At 39.6% G+C, this 16,832-nt stretch overlaps 1 protein-coding gene and 1 pseudogene across 1 annotated transcript in view; both read left to right on the top strand.

Annotated features, from left to right (window-relative positions):
- The window catches only part of BLTP3B (bridge-like lipid transfer protein family member 3B), a 176,117-nt gene that overhangs the window by 35,937 nt on the left and 123,348 nt on the right, over positions 1-16,832 (top strand).
- Positions 36-3,051, top strand: LOC143690347 (developmental pluripotency-associated protein 4 pseudogene; annotated as a pseudogene).

The raw sequence follows: 16,832 nt of genomic DNA, 5'->3' as shown, positions 1-16,832 counted from the left end.
CAACTGTTTGGGCTGGATGCTGGTTTGGCGGCGATATGGAGGTGGGCTTGCAGCCCTGATGCGCAGGTGACTGCCTGCAGGGGGCAGGGAGGGGGAAGTAGGGTCGAGGTGCTGGGTGCCAGCGTGCGGTTCTCGGGAGGGGTAGGGCAAGGCTGTATTTGCACGGAAGAGGTGAGTCTGGCTGGGACAGACTTGTGCACATGCGCGGGGGGTGTGGGGCAGGGATGGGCATGGAGGGGATCAGGTCGGGGGTGCTCGGAGCATAGTAGGTGGGCGGGTGACAAGATTCAGGTGGGTGGAGTGTAGAGGGAGTCATGGGTAGCAGGGTTGGGGCAGTGCGCAGGAGGGTAGCGTGTTCAAGGAATGTGGCTTAGCTTCCTTGTCCCCTTCTCTTAGTCCGTGCACTCCCGAGGGCTTTCAGCGTCTGTTTGGAAAGGGATGCATTAGGCTCTTTGCACTAGCTGGCTGGTATCTAGTACTCCATGTCTCAATTCTTCTGCTTTTTCGACCAGGGCCTCTCTATGTGATGTAGAAGACCCTCCCAGGTCACTTACACCCTGGAATCGCTGTCCTGGTTGTTTTTCTGTCACTTTTCTAGCTGCTCCTTGGAGCAGGGGTGATCTCGACCTGTCCTATTCCACCATCTTCCTGGAACTCTCTCCATTTTTGAAAGAAAGTCTTAAACCAGATATATAATATTTGCTTGGTGGTTGCTTTGTTTCAGCATGTTAAGTATTTTAATCCACTATCTTGCCTCCCTGGTTTCTGATGAGAAATTGGCACTCAGTCTAATTTGGACTCCCTTGTACATAACACATTACTTTTTTATTTTTATTTTTTGGCATGGGAATTGAACCTGGGTCTCCAGCATGGTAGGTGAGAATTCTGCCACTGAGCCACCAGTGCACCACCCAACACATTGCTTTTACTCTTCTAGATGTTAGAACTCTTTCCTTGTCCTTTTTATGCAATAGTGTGATCAATACATGGTTTGGTATTCTTTGGATGTGCATATTTGCATCTTTTCTAAGTTTGAAAATTTCTCTGTCCTTTGACTATTTCTTCAGCCCCATTCTCTCTTTTTTCTCCTACTGGGATTCCCATAATGCATATATTGGTACCCTTGATTGTGTTCTAGAGTAGTCTTAGGCAATTTTTGCTTTGTATAATTTTTCTTTTTCTTTCTGCGTCTCAGCCTGACTCATGGTAAGTGTCTTATCTTTGGGTTCACTGATTGTTTCTCCTTCCAGCTCCTATCTGTGGTTGAAACCCTCAGAATTTTTCATTTCATGTATATATATACACCCAGTGATTCCAGGGTGTATATATATATATATATTAAATTTCCATCTCTTTATGTAATTCTCATATTGCTCATTCATTGCTTTCCTGATCCTTTAGTTCTTTCTCTGTGTTTTACTTCATCTCCTCGAGCATTTTTAAGATTATATTTTAAAAGGCTTTGTAAGTTATGTCTGCAGTCTGGTCTTCATTGGTGTCTTCTGGATTTTTAAACTCTTCTTTTTTATGGCCCATTCGTTCCTGCTTCTTTCTTTGTTTTGTAATCTTTTGTTGCACACTATACATTTTAATACTTGAAAATATTAACTCTGGGATTTATTCCCTGAAATGTCTTTTTTTTTTTTTTTTAATTTGTGACAAGCTGATGATATGACAGATTTTCTTGAGTGTCATTCTCCTATCTGTAAAGTCCACCCAAGGTGAATCCAAAATGCAGGGTCTTCCTTCTGTTTTTTGGGCCTGTGTCTTATCCTGGGTTTGTGCTTGTAGTTGCTTTGCAGTTCCTCTGTGTCCAGGAGTTTGGGTGCCTCCTCTGTTTGCCAGGAGATAGACCTTCACTCTTTCTTGGGTGTTTACAAAGCCTTTGCCCCAGACTGTCCGACTCAGTAGTCTTAAGGCGCTTCCTTCTGGGAGGCAAATTCTGCAGGTGGGGCATGCCAAGTGGAGTTTCCAAAGTCAGTCTTTGCCGGCCAGGACAAGGCCAAGAACTCACAAAGGAAGTGCAGACCAGTTCCATACCCGTCCCAGGAAGGGATAGGAAGTGGGCCAGGAGGTTCTTCCATGGTTCTCCAAAGTTGTGATTTCTAGACCTGCCCAGCAAATGCACCTCTTCACCTGTGCCCCATTCCCTCCAGCTCTGAAAAATCTTAGTATATTTAAGTCTCCTCAGCCACCTTTTCTTGGGCAGTTTGGAATAATAGCCACCCTCAGAGCAGGGCCCCCAGCAATGATTAGCCACTAATCAAGTTAGAATCAGCAATGGCTGGGCCCACCTTGATCTTGGGGAAGTAGATTCTGACATCCCTTTCTGTCTCCAGTGAGCTAGCCAGGTGCTGCGAGAGTGGGGGATTGGCTCTGGTAACTGCCACTAGAAGAGAGCAATTTATTAGTAAATTACAAGCACATAGGTGAATCAGTAAACATGTGTACCCAAATCAAAGGAATATTCCTGTCACAGCAAAGGAGACCAAGATCCTGACATAGTCTAAAAGAAAATCGGTGGGGTAAAGGAAGATGTCTTCTGAGGGCACTGACCCTCCAGAAGTGGCTTTTCCCCCAGAGGAGGGAGTATCTGCCCTTGATGAATCTAGTCTTGAGGGAGTAAATACAGTTGTTGTGATGACTTCTACCCAGGAGGCTATACTGGTTTCCTGGACAAGAATTGCAGCCAGGGCTGGGAGGATGGAGGCAGTGGAATCGCTGCAAGAGGTCTATGGTGTCAGATGGTGTGTGATACGTGGAAGAAGTCTCCCTGCAAACACAGATGGCTGGGTTAACTTGAAATTTCATGCTAGACAAGCCTGGATCCCTGAAAAACAAGGGAGAGTAAGTGTACTCTTGTGACTTACTTGCATTTTCCACCCCTACACCTGGAGGGACAATATGTTGTGCCCAAGATGTGTTTAGTGGAACGAGGTGTTAATTGAAAAGTGTCCATTGAGATTGCAATACCAAGGATATAGTACTTCCGTGATTGCAGTTAATGGTGGAAAAAGTCCACAACGACTAAAACGTGCTCCTAACCACTGAGCCCTGGACCTCCTTGTTCACACAGACTAGTGTGTTGCAGATTTTACCTCACGCCCCACCAGTGCCTGCTCCTTCATGGGTTGGCATATAGGAGACTCATGTTTAAAAGTGGAAAAAACATATTTTACATTACTATTCATTCCAGTTTAATGATGAAAAAGTTAAAAAATTGTCTGTACTCCCAAATGTCTACTGCCCTGAAATAAAACATATTAAAACATCTCCTTTAAGTGGGTAAATGCTCTACAGCTGAGCATTGTGGCATGAAGTGAAGAGGTAACAGAAATTTCCTCCTGTATTAGACTTCCTGCCTTAGAAGACTGCTTTGGAAACTGCTCCTTTTTAATTGTAAGTTTAGTTAGTTCAAACTCTTGAATGCGTTAAGCTGATGGGGAAGCTGTTATTGCCCCCTCCCTGCCAAAACATGGTTCTTAATATAAAAACATTTTTCAAAAAATTACTTGTTAAGCATTTGTGTTTTGATTCTGGGATCAAGACAGTGTCCTTTCCCAGTTGCTATATATTGATTTAGAAATGTATATAGAAAATAATCCATCACCCATTATATTTAGTGAACTATAGTCATTGCATGTAAATTATTGATGTTCTTAGTTCAAAGAAGTATTAGAGCAAAAAGCATGATTTTTTGGTGCATGATTGTTCCAGTTTGCTAGCTGCTGGAATGCAACACACCAGAGACTGATCGGCTTTTAATAAAAGGGGATTTATTTTGTTAGTTCTTCAGAGGAAAGGCAGCTAACTTTCACCTGAGGTTCTTTCTTATGTGGAAAGGCACAGGATGGTCTCTGCTGGCCTTCTATCCAGGTCTCTGGGTTCCAACAACTTTCCCCGAGGTGATTTCTCTCTGCATCTCCAAAGGCCTGGGCTGAGTTGCTAGGGCTGAGATGAGGTATGCTGAGCTGCTTGGGCTGTGCTCTCTCATTTAAGCACCAGCCAGTTAAGTCAAACATCATTCATTGCAGCAGGCACACCTCCTAGCTGACTGCAAATGTAATCAGCAACAGATGAGGTTCACGTACCATTGGCTCATGTCCACAGCAACAGAACTAGGTGCCTTCACCTGGCCAAGTTGACAACTGAATCTACCTACCTCAATGACCAATTTTAATTTTTTGTGTACTAATTGAATTTAATGTCATGTGAATTTTGTAAGAGCCCTGATGTTTTTCATTTTCCCTATGATTTTTTTTATTAATTAAAAAAAAAGAAATTAACACAACATTTAGAAATCATTCCATTCTACATATGCAATCAGTAATTCTTAATATCATCACATCATCACATAGATGTATGATCATCATTTCTAAGTACATTTGCATTGATTTAGGAAAAGAACTAGCAAAACAACAAAAAAAGATATAGAATGTTAATATAGAGAAAAAAATAAAAATAATAATAATAAAAAATAAAAAATATATATAAAAAATGGAAAAAGAAAAAAACAAAAGACACAAACAAACAAACAACAACAAAAAACTATAGCTCAGATTCAGCTTCATTCAGTGTTTTCACATAATTACATTACAATTAGGTATTATTGTGCTGTCCACTTTTGAGTTTTTGTATCTAGTCCTGTTGCACAGTCTGTATCCCTTCAGCTCCAATTACCCATTATCTTACCCTGTTTCTAACTCCTGCTGGTCTCTGTTACCAATGACATATTCCAAGTTTATTCTTGAATGTCGGTTCACATCAGTGGGACCATACAGTATTTGTCCTTTAGTTTTTGGCTAGAATCACTCAGCATAATGTTCTCTAGGTTCATCCATGTTATTACATGCTTCATAAGTTTATTCTGTCTTAAAGCTGCATAATATTCCATCGTATGTATATACCACAGTTTGTTTAGCCACTCGTCTGTTGATGGACATTTTGGCTGTTTCCATCTCTTTGCAATTGTAAATAATGCTGCTGTAAACATTGGTGTGCAAATGTCCGTTTGTGTCTTTGCCCTTAAGTCCTTTGAGTAGATACCTAGCAATGGTATTGCTGGGTCGTATGGCAATTCTATATTCACTTTTTTGAGGAACCGCCAAACTGCCTTCCACAGTGGTTGCACCATTTGACATTCCCACCAACAGTGGATAAGTGTGCCTCTTTCTCTGCATCCTCTCCAGCACTTGTCATTTTCTGTTTTGTTGATAATGGCCATTCTGGTGGGTGTGAGATGATATCTCATTGTGGTTTTGATTTGCATTTCTCTAATGGCCAGGAACATGGAGCATCTCTTCATGTGCCTTTTGGCCATTTGTATTTCCTCTTCTGAGAGGTGTCTGTTCAAGTCTTTTCCCCATTTTGTAATTGGGTTGGCTGTCTTTTTGTTGTTGAGTTGAACAATCTCTTTATAAATTCTGGATACTAGACCTTTATCTGATATGTCGTTTCCAAATATTGTCTCCCATTGTGTAGGCTGTCTTTCTACTTTCTTGATGAAGTTCTTTGATGCACAAAAGTGTTTAATTTTGAGGAGCTCCCATTTATTTATTTCTTTCTTCAGTGCTCTTGCTTTAGGTATAAGGTCCATAAAACCACCTCCAATTGTAAGTTTCATAAGATATCTCCCTACATTTTCCTCTAACTGTTTTATGGTCTTAGACCTAATGTTTAGATCTTTGATCCATTTTGAGTTAACTTTTGTATAGGGTGTGAGATACAGGTCCTCTTTCATTCTTTTGCATATGGATATCCAGTTCTCTAGGCACCATTAATTTAAGAGACTGTTCTGTCCCAGGTGAGTTGGCTTGACTGCCTTATCAAAGATCAAATGTCCATAGATGAGAGGGTCTATATCTGAGCCCTCTATTCGATTCCATCGGTCGATATATCTATCTTTATGCCAATACCATGCTGTTTTGACCACTGTGGTTTCATAATATGCCTTAAAGTCCAGCAGCATGAGACCTCCAGCTTTGTTTTATTTCCTCAAGATACTTTTAGCAATTTGGGGCACCCTGCCCTTCCAGATAAATTTGCTTATTGGTTTTTCTATTTCTGAAAAATAGGTTGTTGGGGTTTTGATTGGTATTGCATTGAATCTGTAAATCAATTTAGGTAGGATTGATATCTTAACTATATTTAGTCTTCCAATCCATGAACACTGTATGCCCTTCCATCTATTTAGGTCTTCTGTGATTTCTTTTAACAGTTTTTTGTAGTTTTCTTTGTATAGGTTTTTTGTCTCTTTAGTTAAATTTATTCCTAGGCATTTTATTCTTTTAGTTGCAGTTGTAAATGGAATTCGTTTCTTGATTTCCCCCTCAGCTTGTTCATTGCTGGTGTATAGAAATGCTACAGATTTTTGAATGTTGATCTTGTAACCTGCTACTTTGCTGTACTCATTTATTAGCTCTTGTAGTTTTGTTGTGGATTTTTCCGGGTTTTCAACGTATAGTATTATATTGTCTGCAAACAGTGATAGTTTTACTTCTTCCTTTCCAATTTTGATGCCTTGTATTTCTTTTTCTTGTCTAATTGCTCTGGCTAGAACCTCCAACACGATGTTGAATAATAGTGGTGATAATGGACATCCTTGTCTTGTTCCTGATCTTAGGGGGAAAGTTTTCAATTTTTCCCCATTGAGGATGATATTAGCTGTGGGTTTTTCATATATTCCCTGTATCATTTTAAGGAAGTTCCCTTGTATTCCTATCTTTTGAAGTGTTTTCAACAGGAAAGGATGTTGAATCTTGTCAAATGCCTTCTCTGCATCAATTGAGTTGATCATGTGATTTTTCTGCTTTGATTTGTTGATATGGTGTATTACATTAATTGATTTTCTTATGTTGAACCATCCTTGCATACCTGGGATGAATCCTACTTGGTCATGATGTATAATTCTTTTAATGTGTTGTTGGATTCGATTTGCTAGAATTTTGTTGAGGATTTTTGTATCTATATTCATTAGAGAGATTGGTCTGTAGTTTTCTTTTTTTGTAATATCTTTGCCTGGTTTTGGTATGAGGGTGATGTTGGCTTCATAGAATGAATTAGGTAGCTTTCCCTCCACTTTGATTTTTTGGAAGAGTTTGAGGAGAGTTGGTACTAATTCTTTCTGGAATGTTTGGTAGAATTCACATGTGAAGCCGTCTGGTCCTGGACTGTTCTTTTTGGGAAGCTTTTGAATGACTGATTCAATTTCTTTACTTGTGATTGGTTTGTTGAGGTCATCTATTTCTTCTTGAGTCAAAGTTGGTTGTTCATGCCTTTCCAGGAACCTGTCCATTTCATCTAAATTGTTGTATTTATTAGCATAAAGTTGTTCATAGTAACCTGTTATTACCTCCTTTATTTCTGTGAGGTCAGTAGTTATGTCTCTTCTTCCATTTCTGATCTTATTTATTTGTGTCCTCTCTCTTCTTCTTTTTGTCAGTCTTGCTAAGGGCCCATCAATCTTATTGATTTTCTCCTAGAACCAACTTCTGGTCTTATTGATTTTCTCTATTGTTTTCATGTTCTTACTTTCATTTATTTCTGCTCTAATCTTTGTTATTTCTTTCCTTTTGCTTGCTTTGGGGTTAGTTTGCTGTTCTTTCTCCAGTTCTTCCCAGTGGACAGTTAATTCCTGAATTTTTGCCTGTTCTTGTTTTCTGATATAGGCATTTAGGGCAATAAATTTCCCTCTTAGCACTGCCTTTGCTGCATCCCATAAGTTTTGATATGTTGTGTTTTCATTTTCATTTGCCTCAAGATATTTACTAATTTCTCTTGCAATTTCTTCCTTGACCCACTCGTTGTTTAAGAGTGTGTTGTTGATCCTCCACGTTATTTGTGAATTTTCTGGCACTCCGCCTATTATTGGTTTCCAACTTCATTCCTTTATGATCCGAGAAAGTGTTATGTATGATTTCAATCTTTTTAAATTTGTTAAGACTTGCTTTGTGACCCAGCATATGGTCTATCTTTGAGAATGATCCATGAGCACTTGAGAAAAAGGTGTATCCTGCTGTTGTGGGATGTAATGTCCTATAAATGTCTGTTAAGTCTAGCTCATTTATTGTAATATTCAAATTCTCTATTTCTTTATTGATCCTCTGTCTAGATGTTCTGTCCATTGATGAGAGTGGTGAATTGAAGTCTCCAACTATTATGGTATATGTGTCTATTTCCCTTTTCAGTGATTGCAGTGTATTCCTCACGTATTTTGGGGCATTCTGGTTCGGTGCGTAAATATTTTTGATTGTTATGTCTTCTTGTTTAATTGTTCCTTTTATTAGTAGATAGTGTCCTTCTTTGTCTCTTTTAACTGTTTTACATTTGAAGTCTAATTTGTTGGATATTAGTATAGCTACTCCTGCTCTTTTCTGGTTGTTATTTGCATGAAATATCTTTTCCCAACCTTTCACTTTCAACCTGTATTTATCTTTGGGTCTAAGATGTGTTTCCTGTAGACAGCATATAGAAGGATCCTGTTTTTTAATCCATTCTGCCAGTCTATGTCTTTTGATTGGGGAATTCAGTCCATTAACATTTAGAGTTATTACTGTTTGGATAATAATTTCCTCTACCATTTTGCCTTTTGTATTATATATATCATATCTGACTTTCCTTCTTTCTACACTCTTCTCCATACCTCTCTCTTCTGTCTTTTTGTATCTGACTCTAGTGCTCCCTTTAGTATTTCTTGCAGAGCTGGTCTCTTCGTCACAGATTCCCTCAGTGACTTTTTGTCTGAGAATGTTTTAATTTCTCCCTCATTTTTGAAGGACAATTTTGCTGGATATAGGAGTCTTGGTTGGCAGTTTTTCTCTTTTAGTAACTTGAATATATCATCCCACTGTCTTCTAGCTTCCATGGTTTCTGCTGAGAAATCTACACATAGTCTTATTGGGTTTCCCTTGTATGTGATGGATTGCTTCTCTCTCGCTGCTTTCAAGATCCTCTCTTTCTCTTTGACCTCTAACATTCTAACTAGTACGTGTCTTGGAGAATTCCTATTTGGGTCTAATCTCTTTGGGGTGTGCTGCACTTCTTGGATCTGTAATTTTAGGTCTTTCATAAGAGTTTGGAAAATTTTAGTGATTATTTCTTCCATTAGTTTTTCTCCTCCTTTTCCCTTCTCTTCTCCTTCTGGGACACCCACAACACGTATATTTGTGCGGTTCATATTGTCCTTGAGTTCCCTGATACCCTGTTTAAATTTTTCCATTCTTTTCCAGATAGTTTCTGTTTCTTTTTGGAATTCAGATGTTCCATCCTCCAGTTCACTAATTCTAGCTTCTGTCTCTTTAAATCTACCATTGTATGTATCCATTGTTTTTTCCATCTTTTCTTCTTTGTCCTTCAATCCCATAAGTTCTGTGATTTGTTTTTGCAGACTTTCCATTTCTTCTTTTTGTTCAGCCCATGTCTTCTTCATGTCCTCCCTCAATTTATTGATTTGGTTTTTGAAGAGGTTTTCCATTTCTGTTCGTATATTCAGAATTAGTTGTCTCAGCTCCTGTATCTCATTTGAACTATTAGTTTGTTCCTTTGACTGGGCCATATCTTCAATTTTCCTGGCCTGATCCGTTATTTTTTGCTGGCGTCTGGGCATTTAATCAGATTTCCCTGGGTGTGGGACCCAGCAGGTTGAAAGATTTTCCTGTGACATCTCTGGGCTCTGTTTTTCTTATCCTGCCCAGTATGTGGCGCTCATCTGTCTGCGGGTCCCACCAGTAAAAGATGCTGTGGCTCCTTTAACTTTGGAAGACTCTTGCTGTGGGGGAGTGTCGCCAGCTGAAGCGGCCCGGGGAAGTGCCGATCCAAATCTCCCAGCCGGCCCGGGAAGGAGGGAGGAAGGGGTGCCGGCTGCAGCAGCTTGGGGGAGTGCCTATTCAAATCTCCCAGCTGGCCCGGGAATCCGCGCGTGGGTGGGGCGCAAGCCTCCGTGGCCCGGGGGAGTGCCGATCCAAATCTCCCAGCCGGCCTGGAAGCCAAGCGTGGCGGGGGACGCCGGCCGCCGCAGCTTGTGGGAGTGCCGATCCAAAGTTCCCAGCTGGACCGGGAAGCCACGTGTGTGGAAGGGACCCCGATCACCGGCCTCCATGGCTTGGGGGACCTCCGATCCAAATCTCCCAGCCAGCCCGGAAGGCCGTGTGTGTGGGGGGCACTGGCCGCCATGGGCCGAGGGGACCGCCTGTCCAAATCTCCCAGCCGACCCGGGAAGGAGGGAGGGAGGGCCCCCGGCCGCCAGATGCCACGGCCCGGGGAAGCGCACTTCCCCCGGGGATCTCACCTCAGTGGACTCTCCCAGCTGGTCCAGCCACTCCAGAATGGGGCACGGTGTCTTTTTGGTCTCTGTCGTGGCTCCGGGAGCTGTTCTATACCATTTCTATTTCTTTAGTAGCTGTTCTGGAGGAAGAACTAAGATCCGCGCATCTTACTAAGCCGCCATCTTCTCCGGAACTGCCCTATGATTTAAAAAAAAATATTTTTATTGAGATAACTTCATGCATATGCAGTCCATCCAAACTATTAATCAGTGGGTCACAATATCATCACATAGTTGTGTATTCATCACCATGATCATTTTTAAAACAATAAAATTATTCCAGAAAAAAAAATAAAAAGAATAAAAAAAAACCTCACAAATTCCATATCCCTTACCCCTTCCTCATTGACCACTGATATTTCAGGTTACTCAGGTTTTTTTTTTACCCTTTATCCGCACCTCCATTATTTACTTATTTACTTTTCTTCCTTATTTTTTTTACTCATCTGTCCATGCGGTAGATAAAGGGAGCATCAGCCACAAGGTTTTCACAGTCACACAGTCACATTGTAAAAGCTATATAGTTATAGAAGTGCCTTCAAGAATCAAGGCTGCTGTAATACAGTTTGTTTCAGGTACTTCCCTCCAGCCACTCCAGTACACCACAAATTAAAAAGGGATATCTATATAATGTGTAAGAATAACCTGTAGTAAATGAAATCAAAAAGAAAGATAGATGTTAAAGATTGAGATGGTATAATCTAGGAATGCCTAGAGTGTATAATAATAGTGAAATGTACAAGATACAATTTAAAAAATGTTTTTGCATGAGGAAGAAAAAAGGAATGTCATTATTGCAGGGTACTGAGAATAGGTGGTAACTAATATTTTAAAATGTTACCTTCTATGTGAGACTAAAGCAAAAAATGTTTATTTGTTACAAACTTTAGTGCATTTCCTAATATAACTTATGTAGATCATTTGATTGAATGCCATAAGTACTTGGAATCTCAGGTAGGACATGAAATTTTGCTGGTTTGTCCAGAGTGATGCCCCGATGAATCCCAGAGTGATTTGATCAGTGAGTGGAAAAGTAGCTGCAAAGTCCCCTTCGGGGAGTGGTGAGAACGGGGAGAAATTCAACTTCCCCAAGTTGAATTCTTTTTTTTTTTCAACTTTTTTTATTAATTAAAAATATTAACAAAACATTAAGATATCATTCCATTCTACATATACAATCAGTAATTCTTAATATCATCACATAGTAGCGTATTCATCATTTCTTAGAACATTTGCATTGATTTAGAAAAAGAAAAAGACAACAGAAAAAGAAATAAAACGATAACAGAGAAAAAAAAAGGTTATACATACCATACCCCTTACCCCTTGCTTTCATTTACCACTAGCATTTCAAACTAAATTTATTTTAACATTTGTTCCCCCTATTATTTATTTTTATTCCATATATTCTATTCTTCTGTTGATATAGTAGCTAAAAGGAGCATCAGACACAAGGTTTTCACATTCACAGAGTCTCATTGTGAAAGCTATATCATTGTTCAATCATCATCCAAGTTGGATTCTTGATATTCGCACAAGCAATGTGGACAACCAAAGCTATAGGCTGAGCCCCCAGTCTTGTGGTTTGTTCATATGAAACTTAACCCCAAAAAGGATAGGTCAAGTCTACTTAAAATTTAGGCCTAAGAGTCACCCCCAGGAGAGCCTCTTTTGTTGCTCAGATGTGGCCCCTCTCTCCAGCCAACACAACGAGCAAACTCACCACCCTACCCCTCTCTACATGGGACATGACTCCCAGGGGTGTGGACCTTCCTGGCAATATGGGACAGAGATCTTGGAATGAACGTAGACTCAGCATCAAGGAATTGAGAAAAACCCTAGAATGAGCTGAGACTTAGAATCAAGGGATTGTGAAAACCTTCTCGACCAAAAGGGGGAAGAGGGAAATGAGACAAAGTGTCAATGGCTGAGAGATTCCAAACAGAGTCAAGAGGTTATCCTGGATGTTATTCTTTTTTTTTTTTTTTTTGATTTTTTTTTTTTTATTAATTAAAAAAAGAATTAACAAAACAATTAGAAATCATTCCAGTCTACATGTACAATCAGTAATTCTTAATAACATCACATAGTTGCATATTCATCATTTCTTAGTACATTTGCATCGATTTAGAAAAAGAAATAAAAAGACAACAGAATAAGAATTAAAACAATAATAGAAAGAAAAAAAAACAAAAAAAACAAAAACAAAAAACCTATACCTCACATGCAGCTTCATTCAGTGTTTTAACATAATTGCATTACAATTGGGTAGTATTGTGCTGTCCATTTCTGAGTTTTTATATCCAGTCCCGTTGTACAGTCTGTATCCCTTCATCTCCAATTATCCCTTCTCTTTTTTTTTTTTTTTTAATTAACGGAAAAAAAGAAATTAACCCAACATTTAGAGATCATACCATTCTACACATGCAATCATTAATTCTTAACACTGGATGTTATTCTTATGCATCAAGTAGATTTCATCTTGTTATTCAAGATGTAATGGAGAGGCTGGAGGGAACTGCCTGAAAATGTAGAGCTGTGTTCCAGTAGCCATGTTTCTTGAGGATGATTGAATAATGATACAGCTGTCACAATGTGACTGTGTGATTGTGAAAACCTTGTGTCTGATGCTCCTTTTATCTACCTTGCCAACAAAGGAGTAGAACATATGGAATAAAAATAAATAATAGGGGAAACAAATGCCAAAATAAATTTAGTTTGAAATGCTAGTGATCAATGAAAGCGAGGGATAAGGGGTATGGTAGGTATAATCTTTTTTTTTTCCTTTCCTGTGTTCGTTTTATTTCTTTTTCTGAATTAATGCTAATGTTCTAAGAAATGATGAATATGCAACTAAGTGATTATATTGTGAATTACTGAGTATGTATGTTTTATTTTGTTTCTTTATTTTTAAATTAATAAATAAATTAAAAAGAAAAGAATAACCTGTAGGATAACCTCTTAACTCTGTTTGAAATATCTCAGCTACTGTAACTTTATTTTGCCTCATTTCTCTCTTCCCGTTTTTTGTCAAGAAGGCTTTCTCAATCCCATGATACTGGGTCTTGGCTCATCCCTGGAAGTTATGTCCCATGTTGCCAAGAAGATTTACAGCCCTGGGAGTCATATTCTATGTAGGGAGTAGGGCGTTGAGTTCACCTACTGAATTGGCATAGAGAGAGAGAGGCCACATCTGAGCAACAAAAGTTCTCTTGGGTAACTCTTAGACATAATTATAAATAAGCTTAGGCTCTCCTTTGCAGGAATAAGTATCACAGGATCATACCCCAAGTTTGGGGGTTTAGCCTTCTGAATTGGTTGTCCCTCACTGCTTGCAAGAATGTCTGGAATTCCCCATATGGGGAAGTTGAATATTTCTTCCTTTCTCCTCAGACCCCCAAGGGGACTTTGCAAATACTTTTTTTTATTCTCTGCCAAATTACTCTGGGATATACCGGAGCATCACACTAACCTGGACAAACCAACAAAATTTCATACTGTATTCAAGATTCAATGTAATTATGCTGTTCGAATAAACTGTACAAGTGAAATTAGGTAATGCTGTACCCAAAATACAAATTTTGCACCAAATAAACACCTCTTCCTTTGCTGTCACACAGAGGTTGAGGTTTTACAGTATGGGCAATATCATCTTTTATCCTGTATTCTGATTTACCTTAGTCCTATCCAGATCAGCTTCATTCGTATCTCTAGTCAAAATCTAGTCACTTTTTCAGCTTTTTGTAACAGCTGCTGTATAGGGTAATTGCTGACTTTCATAGTTTCAGAGCTTTAACTCTGAGTATCAGGTATCACATACTTACCCTATGTTTCAGGGATCAAGCAGGTTATACAGATTGCTCAGTATCTTAGAATTTAGAAATAACAGTTACAACTTCAGAATAGACATGAGTGCTGTAAGAGCTTACAGTCTAAGACCTTTTACAATAGGCCCCAACCTGATAACCCATGCTCTTGATTTGAATACTCTCTTTGTCTTTGACAGTCTGATTAGTGTTTTGGAGTAGGTCTATTTGGTTCTATTCTGTTCAGGGTACAGTGCATGGAATGGGTACTTATAGGTTGATAATAATGATGGTGGTGTTATTGGATATTCTGCTGAGTATTTGCCAGAAGCACTTGTAATGGTTTGTCCTGAGAAATCAGCCACCCAATCTCCAATCTGTTGTAAGGAGTCAGTGACTCAGCCTCCACATGGAGAGATTACCTTGCTGTGCCTGATAAATCTGTAACCACCTCCCCTAAGGGAACAGCCCTCACATCATTGTCTGAAGAGATTAATCCTGTTTCACCAGATGAAACTACAGTGGAGTGTCCTGAGGTAGTTGGTTTGCAAGACACTTCTAATTCTGCTCATGACCAACCTCCACCATCTCTCTTTTCTTCCAGACCTATAACTGGACCGAAGTCCCAATAGGTCCCAAAAAGGTGAGGTATAAATTGTGACCCATGAGTGTTTTTCCAGTTTGTATAGACAAAAATCAGGGTATTATGTGTGGAAATGGCTCTTAAGGGTATGGAATAATGGTGGAAGAATTATAAAGTTGAATCAGTCTTAATTTATTCATATGGGCCTAATGAGAAGAGATTATGGATTAATTGTAGTTCAAGGGGATAGGAAGAGTTTTAACAGTTTCTTTGGGTGGTTTGATGAGGCATGGACCAAAAGAGGACCTAAATTGCTTCAAGTCAAAATACTAGAACTGCCCTGCTATAATGTAAGTGAGGGGATCCAAAGGTTTAGAGAGATTGGAATTTAGTGTGTATTTATCATGTAAGACTTGGTCACTCACCCCAAGAATGTCCAGAGGTCGCAGCCCTCACCAGGACTGTGAGGAATAAATTTGTGAGACTAACTCTATCGTTCCTGAAGAGCTCTATGGTTGCTTTTCTCTGTAGGTCAGTTATTACTGTGGGAACAATTGTCACTGAACTTGGATCTTTAAACACATTGGCGGTGATCAGATCCTGTGTTGCCAGAAGCCAAGTGGCAGTGCTTAATCATCAAAAACATAGTGGGCGTGAGTACTATAATTGACAGCAGACTTAAAGTGGTAATCAAGGTGATTTGACTTGCAGAGACTGATGGCATTGGCTAGTAGATCATGGGGTACTTAGAGGTAAAAATAGATGGACAGTCTACTTAATACTTACTTGATTTGTATCAGCAGAAAAGTTAGAGTCTAGCTTGAACTACAAATGTCAGGACCCCTTGATCAATTCCCAGACTTGAGATAGGTTACAGACTCAGAGCCCCTAGATGAATGTAAGGCCAGAGGATGGACCCTGGTACATTGCTCAAAATTTGTATGGTTTCTCTTCCTCTCAGCCTTCCCCAAGGAGTCCTGTGGCCTTTTACCAGGGTTAACTGTGCACTGTGGGAAAGGAAGTGATCAGACATTTCTGGGATTATTAGACACTGGCTTGGAAGTGACATTAATTCCAGGAGAACCAAGACATCACTGTGGTCTGCAAGTCAAAATAGGGGCTTATGGCATTTTAACTCAGGTCTGTCTCATAATGGGTCCCTAGACCCGGCGTTTTATGGCGTTTTAACTCAGGTCTGTCTCATAATGGGTCCCTAGACCCGGTGTGGTTATTTCACTAGTTCCAGAATGCATAATTGTAATAGACATACTCTTCTGTAACTGACAAAATACTTACTTTGTTCCCTGACTTATAGAGTGAGGACTATTATGTTAAGAAAGATGAAGTGGAAGCCACTAGAACTGCCACTACCTAGCAGAATAGTAAATCAAAAGCAATACCATATACTTGTAGGGATTACAGAGATTAGTGCCACTACCAAGGACTTGAAGGTCACAGGGGTGGCGATTCCCACCATATCCCCAAATTCAACTTTCCTATTTGGCCTATACAGAAAACAGATGGATCTTAGATGATGATTGTGGATTATTGTAAATTTAGCCAGGTGGTGATTTCAGTTGCAGCTGCTATTCCAGGTAGCTATTGATCTGGCAAATGCTTTTTTCTCAATTCCTGTTAGTGAAGACGACCAGAGCAGTTTGCTTTTAGCTAACAAGGCTTCACTGCCCTACCTCAGGGATATATCAATGTTTCAGCCCTATGTTAAGATCTAGTCCAAAAGGACCTTGATCATCTCTCACCACAAGACATCACACTGGTCCATTATATTAATGATATGTTGATTGGACCTAGTGAGCCAAAAGTAATAACTGCTCTAGATGTATTGGTAAGGCATTTTAGTGTCAGAGGATGGGAGATAAATCCAACAAAATTCACGATCTTTTTACCTCAGTGAAATTTCTAGGTGTCTTTTTTTTTTTTTTGTGGTATGACATGTTGAGATGTCCCTTATAAGATGAAAGATAAGCTGTTTCATTTGGCCCCTCCTACAACCAAAAAAGAGGCATAACACCTAGTTGGCCTCTTTCGATTTTGGGCGTAACATATTCCTCATTTGGGTACGCTACTCTGGCCTCTTTACTGAGTGACCTGAAAAGCTGCT

This window comes from Tamandua tetradactyla, chromosome 7 (assembly GCF_023851605.1).
Source record: "Tamandua tetradactyla isolate mTamTet1 chromosome 7, mTamTet1.pri, whole genome shotgun sequence".
In the NCBI taxonomy this organism is placed as follows: Eukaryota; Metazoa; Chordata; class Mammalia; order Pilosa; family Myrmecophagidae; genus Tamandua; species Tamandua tetradactyla.
The sequence above is the reverse complement of the archived record's forward strand: the minus strand, read 5'-3'. Positions and strand labels throughout refer to the sequence as shown.